We start from the raw sequence: 6,844 nt of genomic DNA, 5'->3' as shown, positions 1-6,844 counted from the left end.
CACTGTTAACCGATCAAATATGACTATTTAATTCGTGATATTAGGGCCTGATTGGACGTCTCTTGCTACTGTTAAATCGAATTGTAGGGGAATAAGGGGGATAAATGCTTTTGTCTTAGTCATTTTCAGAAACAGACCGGTAGCGTTTGTGACAAAAGTAATGGGTATGAGTTGAACGTCTTAAACATGTCCATTATCCAATACTGAGACCAGTTATTCGGACAGAGTTGCTTACATTGAATCTGTGACGTAATGAGCGGGTACACACATAAGGCGATGACCTAGTTAATTTAAATAAAAAAGCATGTTGACAATACATTTCTCTATCGGACTTAACAGACACCGGACCGGACCAGACTGGAACTTTTATTTAAACAGGCGTAATTGGTGCTTACTATTCGTACATTCAGCTTCTGGTATTGAGTGTTGGATACACAAGCGAATGGCATTTTCCATTAAAATAAAAAAAATATTGAACATAGTTCTTCTACAATGCAATTGAATTAACCTTTAGTAGAAAACTACAAGCAAACAGTTCGCGGACGCTATCGCCCGCGGCGGCCGAAATGGCGATAGAAATACTATCGTATTATTTTATTATCACAGTATCATACATGGTAGGCAACTAATGTCACAGAGAGAAGAGATCAACGTGTTTGTATGCACAAACTGCTGTTATAACCTGGGTTCAAAGACGTATTAACATGTCATTTGGATGAAGCATTTTAAGTTTACGTATACTACGTATACTATCAAACGGAGGATTTCACATGTGATGTACAATTAAGAATCTTATGGAATTAATTTACATCCGTCATAAGGCAACACGTTTAATGCTATCGATGACATAACTTTGCTCTTGGCGAAATCGGGCGAACTGTAATTATTGTTTTAAAAGGTAGTCCCAAATTACAGTATTTCTTCATAAAAGCTTAGAAATGACAAAACGCTGTCTTAATTATATTTACCCGTGTAAATAGTGTGACATTGGTTTCCCACTTTATAGTGTATACAATTGGCTTATAAAAGTCACGTCTTTAGTACAGATGCATATACCGACGCTATTTTTCAATAAACTGGTACTCAGGTGGTAGTAAAACCCAGTAAATTAGAATTGAAACATGTAATTTAAACTGCAAAATATACACGTGTCTTAATACATCAGTAGTTTAGATCCAATGCGTTGTACACAACGATATCAATATTAGGTAATTAGGATATTTCCATTCCGATTGTCATTGGCTGAATTTGGCCATGTATTTTTCTGGCTTGCATGATACTTTTTTTACAACTTTAAAATTACACCGGCGTTTGAAAGAAGCAATTCCTATTCGCTATCATGTGCAACGCATGTCTATTCAGCCGAGCATTGTGTACGAAGCGTCTTTACTACTTGAACAACTTATGGAATTATGAATAAATTTCCAAACATAATCTCTAACAAAAAGGCAATTTGGTATGACAGTCAGGACGAGCTTTAAGAAACAACACATGGATTGGCAGGCATATAATTCGCTACCTTATATCATGACATAATATGATTATATAGGTTGACTATTGTGAGCCCGTCACAGTTTCATTTTCACATCTTAGGAATCGTATTGCATAAATACCACGTTGATACAATAAACACGTCCTACAGAACAGATTTTAGATTCCAGTTACTTGCTCCAAGGTTGATTGACGAGCACTTTATCGGGTGCTTAACTCTGTCAAAAGAGCCAAAAAAGTATTGAAAAATACATTTTATTCGGGCTGCTTTGGAAAACATTGGGAATAATGCAGATACTTATTTATATTTAAACTGAAAAAGTTGATGAGATTTCTTGTTATAAGTCATGTGACTTTATCATATGCATGCATAAAAAGTAATGTTATTACTTAGCTTACATATTCTTTTTTTTTTGGGGGGGGGGTAAAAGACAACCATATTCTGGAACGTCTCTCAATAGGGTTTTAAAAAATACAGATTTGTTGTTATTGCGTGATAAATTATCGTCATTTTAACTAAATTATCGTCATTTAAACTGTTACATTTTGAATAATATTGTCGTTTATACAGAGAATCAGGAGAATACAACTGTGACATCGTTCATCTTAATAGCGTGTGACTGAGGTTGGAGCCTCGTTCTCCTGGAACACGAGTACCATATATTCACAAATATCACTCATGTTGACAGTAAATGGCCTTCATAAGGTAATGAGAAGAAAGACAACTCCAGATTGTTTACATGTAAAATAGTCGTATGATTAAGCTCCCATATCAGTTCCCCGAAAGTTAACTCCCTTATAAATGACTGTCCTATTATCATAGATATCCTTTTGCAGTATTTAATTTAACTATGAATATATATGTGAAAAACTACTGAATTGAATACATTTTCCCGTCTTGTAATAATCAGTTTATTTTTCTACTATTATTACAGATATACAACCATCGTAAACACACAAACAAAGATATGCATATTTCTGAATCAAATATGTTTCACAATGTATTATTTAATAATTATAACTTAGTCTGAAATCCTGTCTCGTCGAGCTTCATAATATGTATATTCCGAACTAACTATTTTTGCTGAGGAAACTTTTAATCTTAAGAATGCTATATTGCCTTTCTTAAACACACAGTTATAAAACTAATTGAGGTTATAACGTAAAGTTTTATACATAAAAAGCAGTCATTTGACTTTAATAATCATAACAAAACCAACGCATAGGATCTTGGTACAGGTAAAAATACTAGCCTTTACAATTTTGTTTTCTTTAAAAATAATAACTGTTTAGTCAAACAATGTCCAAATTAAAAATATTCGCCAACGTACCGTTTACTTCTTGCACGCTGTATCTTAATCATACGCATTCTTTCTGGTTTTTCCATTTGCTTTGCTTCTGACTATGTTTTGCGCTTTAATTTTTCGATTCAACGGATTTGTGTACGTTCCGTACATATTGTTTGTAACACATACACCCTTTTTACCGGCTTTGTTCCATCACTAGCTCTATAACTACATCATGTAATACTTACTCCAGGTCGTCACTTAAAACGGACCTTGAAATAACATTACTTTTGTGTATTCCTATTACAACTCCAGATTTTCCTATATGATATATATATATGTATGGTTAAATATTGAAATCTTGTTAATCAATGTTATTTAGGTATTTACACACTTGGATTTTGTAACGTCATTATTTACGGTGTCACTCAGTGTGAGCTACATAAATTACAACGTATACAGAATCTGTGTGTTAAACTTGTTCTCAACCGCTTTAGGCGTGATAGTTTAAAACAGGCATTATATGATCTGCACTGGTTACCCAGAAAGGCAAGAATTAATTTTAAGATCCTCACTTATATGTACAACTGTTCTGTTGGAAATGCGCCTTAATACCTCATTGAACTTTTGTCTAGAAAAGATTCAAAACGCACACTACGATCCTCGGAATCATCAATGGGATGCTACGTTGTGCCCTTAAATAATAAAAAGACCTTCAGTGACAGCAGTTCTAGAACTATTGGCCCTACGCTTTGGAATAAACTGCCTCTGTGCCTTAGACAAAGTGATTCAGTAAACATCTTCAAGAAACATTTGGAAACTCATCTTTTGAGAGAGTAATATGCATTGTTCTAAAATGTATACCCGTGAACAAACTAATATATTGATGTGCTGTTGTATATTTACACGTTGGTAAACACCCATCATGTAATTACATGTTGTATATAATTTATATACTATGCATTGGACTATGTATCTCATGCACTGTGTGCAAATATTCGTGAATTAATGCTTGTGTCTGTATTGCTTTTTGCTTTTATTATCTTCTAATTCATTATTGTACAACCACATTGTTTATGTATTTATATGTAGAAATATGCCTTTAAGCAAATAAACACTTTTCATGTTTCAAGTTCAAGGTATTTACGTTTATATTTCGATTTGAGGGAATACTATTATGTACTTCTGTTGAGTTTAATACTTCTTTGAACCTGGTTTTACATACGGTTTTATATCGGTCCATCTGAGGTTGTCCTTGCATTTTTGTGGTTAAGTTTAGATCGGCCACACAGTTTCATTTCATGTGAAACAAAACTGAATATGTTTCAAACGCAAATTAACTCCCTTACAATAGCAGGATTTTGGATAAATGTACTTATTCATCAATTGTGCGTATTCTTTAAATTCCTTTATTCGTCTATTGCACAAGTTTTTTTTGCAAAAATCAACTTTACGTCTTTTTAACAGTTTTGCTTAGAAATGAGTGTTTCGGCCGTAGATTTCAGCTTTATTTAAGAGAAACGAATGAAATCGACAAAACAAGGCAAGGCAATGGTATGCAGGTAAATTGTACACGCTTTTATGGCGTTATTATGCAAATTTATGAGCTTCCCTTTGTACTTAAAACAAGACAAAATATTAAATTCAATAAATGAAAATAATACCGAAGTTTCATTTAAACTATGTCGCATGTACTTATTTGTCCTGTATTTAATATTGATTTCATAAATAATGCTTCAATGCATAATTGTGATGCCTACAATATCCCGCCTTAATGACTTTAGATCTTTGTTAGCTTCATTTTATAACCAATACGAGTATTCCAGTTGTTTTTCAAGTCAATCTATAGTACATTGGTAACGTTGACTTTTGCAAGTGCGTGTTATTTCCAACCGAATAATTTGCATTTATGCTATGTTTCATAAGTACTATTTCAAGCTTATTTACTCTGCTACTAAGAATAATCGTTATATTTACAAAGTGGAGTTCAAGGGGGAAGTTTTGATAATCCGGCGCGCATTCCCGTGATAGTGTATGTCAAAATCTTGGAAAAAACACTAACGTAAATAAGGACGACTCATACCACTCTTATAGCAATGTAACCATGTATAATTCAATTATTTGTGAGGGGTCACATGCCACAAGTTGTGCCTTAAAATGGCGAACACTTAAGCCCGGACTGCCCATGAAATCGATATTATCTTTCATTCTTTTACATTCAAATTGTGTTTTCTTATTGAAGGACGGCATTCAGATCGGATTTCAATATTTAAGGTATTTTTGAATGGTGCGAATGTTGAAAAGAAAAGAATCACAGCTTATCAAGGACTCTACTGCGGCAAGGTAATGCAACATTATGAAACTATTGGTATTGGGGTGGATTTATTACTCACAAATGAACCTGTCAATATTTGTTCATAGATTTATAAACTTATTTAAATATATCGTGACATTCGCTGAATAAAATTATCGCACTATAAAAAGAATATGATCATAAGGTCAAGCAAAATCAAACACCTAAAAGGAACATTGCTGAATTCATGTCCAATTCTGAATAAACCTAGCCTCAATTAAAACCATTGGATGCAAATGTTTAATTTATGACTGATTCATGCATTCATTTCGTATAAACGCTCTGTTAAAAAACACAGTTAAAATTTTGCTTTTACTAAACGTTGGCCTTGTTTGAGAAAAAGTAATATAGTGTAATGTGAAATATTATAAACAGTAGTTCGTTGTTTTTGCACTTTTATCAAAGTTAACACAGAAAAGTCTAGAAACGGGTATCATTGTTCATTTCTCAGCTTAACAATTAACGAATATAAAAGTTTTAATTTAAGTTTAATCATACGTTATTTAACTCTCTTGTAAACATCAAGAATTTAGTTATACCATTGACTTAGAAACAAAACGAAGAAAATGGTTGTGCTGAAAGTTATTTTAACGTTAGTTCCAGCTCTTCCTATGCACAATTGAAGCGTCAATTTCATATGTATCTAAGAATAGACGTAAATAAAAAAGGAATATCAATTCAAAACACTGATCACATACTAATGAGTATGTCAAATAGAGAATAAGTTGTCACCATATAAAATAATACAACAAAAGAATACCTATTACGTACTGAATAGAGCGACAGTCAACAGAAACGCTTGTCTACACTTATATTCCCTCTGGATTTCAGCAATAAACACATTTTTTGGTTTGAGGTACGTATGGAGCATACCGTTGATCGAGTAAGTATTGTTTTTAGTATAGCATTAACAACCTGATTAGGTTGAATAGGGAACAAAGTTTTTGGCGTGCTTTTCAAAATTAAGAGAGCTGAATGTTTTAATGCATTATTTAAATCCGTAGCAATGACTAAGTTTTAGACTTATTTAGTTATTTAATGTTGCACAGAAAGTGACGACGAAACATCAACGGATATTTCCGCACCGATTTTCATTGGTTAAATTTAGCCATCCATATTTTCTGGCTTGCATGATACTCTTATTACAATTTAAAAATTACTCCGGAGTTTGAAAGAAGCAATCCCTATTCATTATCATGTAAAACACATGTCTATTCAGCCGAGAACTGTGTACGAAGCGTCTTAACTACTTGAACAATTTAGGGAATTATGAATAGATTACCGTCTTGGAACAATCATTTTATTTTTATAATGTTATGACAGATATATGTCCATCGTAAACACAACAACAATAATATGAATATTTCTGAATCAAATATGTTTTACGATGTATTATTTAATAAGTATTGCACAGTCTTCAATCTTGTCTCATCAAGCTTCATAATACGTATATTCCGAACGGTGTGTGCAACTATAACAGAATAGTTAAAGAGCAAAGACAAAAAACACTCGTCTGTTATAGTTTACGTAAAGGGTCATAACTCGGCAATTACTAAATACAGAGTCAAACTCTTTATAATGAAGTATTAAGTGAAATCGAATGTATGAGACTGCTTAGACGTTCCATATCACTCATTACTACATATAGGAACCTTATTTGGCACTGGCGTTGTCATCATTACGCCACATGAATCTGTGTGAAATAAGAACTTAG

The sequence above is a fragment of the Mya arenaria genome, chromosome 11 (genome assembly GCF_026914265.1).
Source record: "Mya arenaria isolate MELC-2E11 chromosome 11, ASM2691426v1".
Taxonomy (NCBI): domain Eukaryota; kingdom Metazoa; phylum Mollusca; class Bivalvia; order Myida; family Myidae; genus Mya; species Mya arenaria.
The sequence above is the reverse complement of the archived record's forward strand: the minus strand, read 5'-3'. Positions refer to the sequence as shown.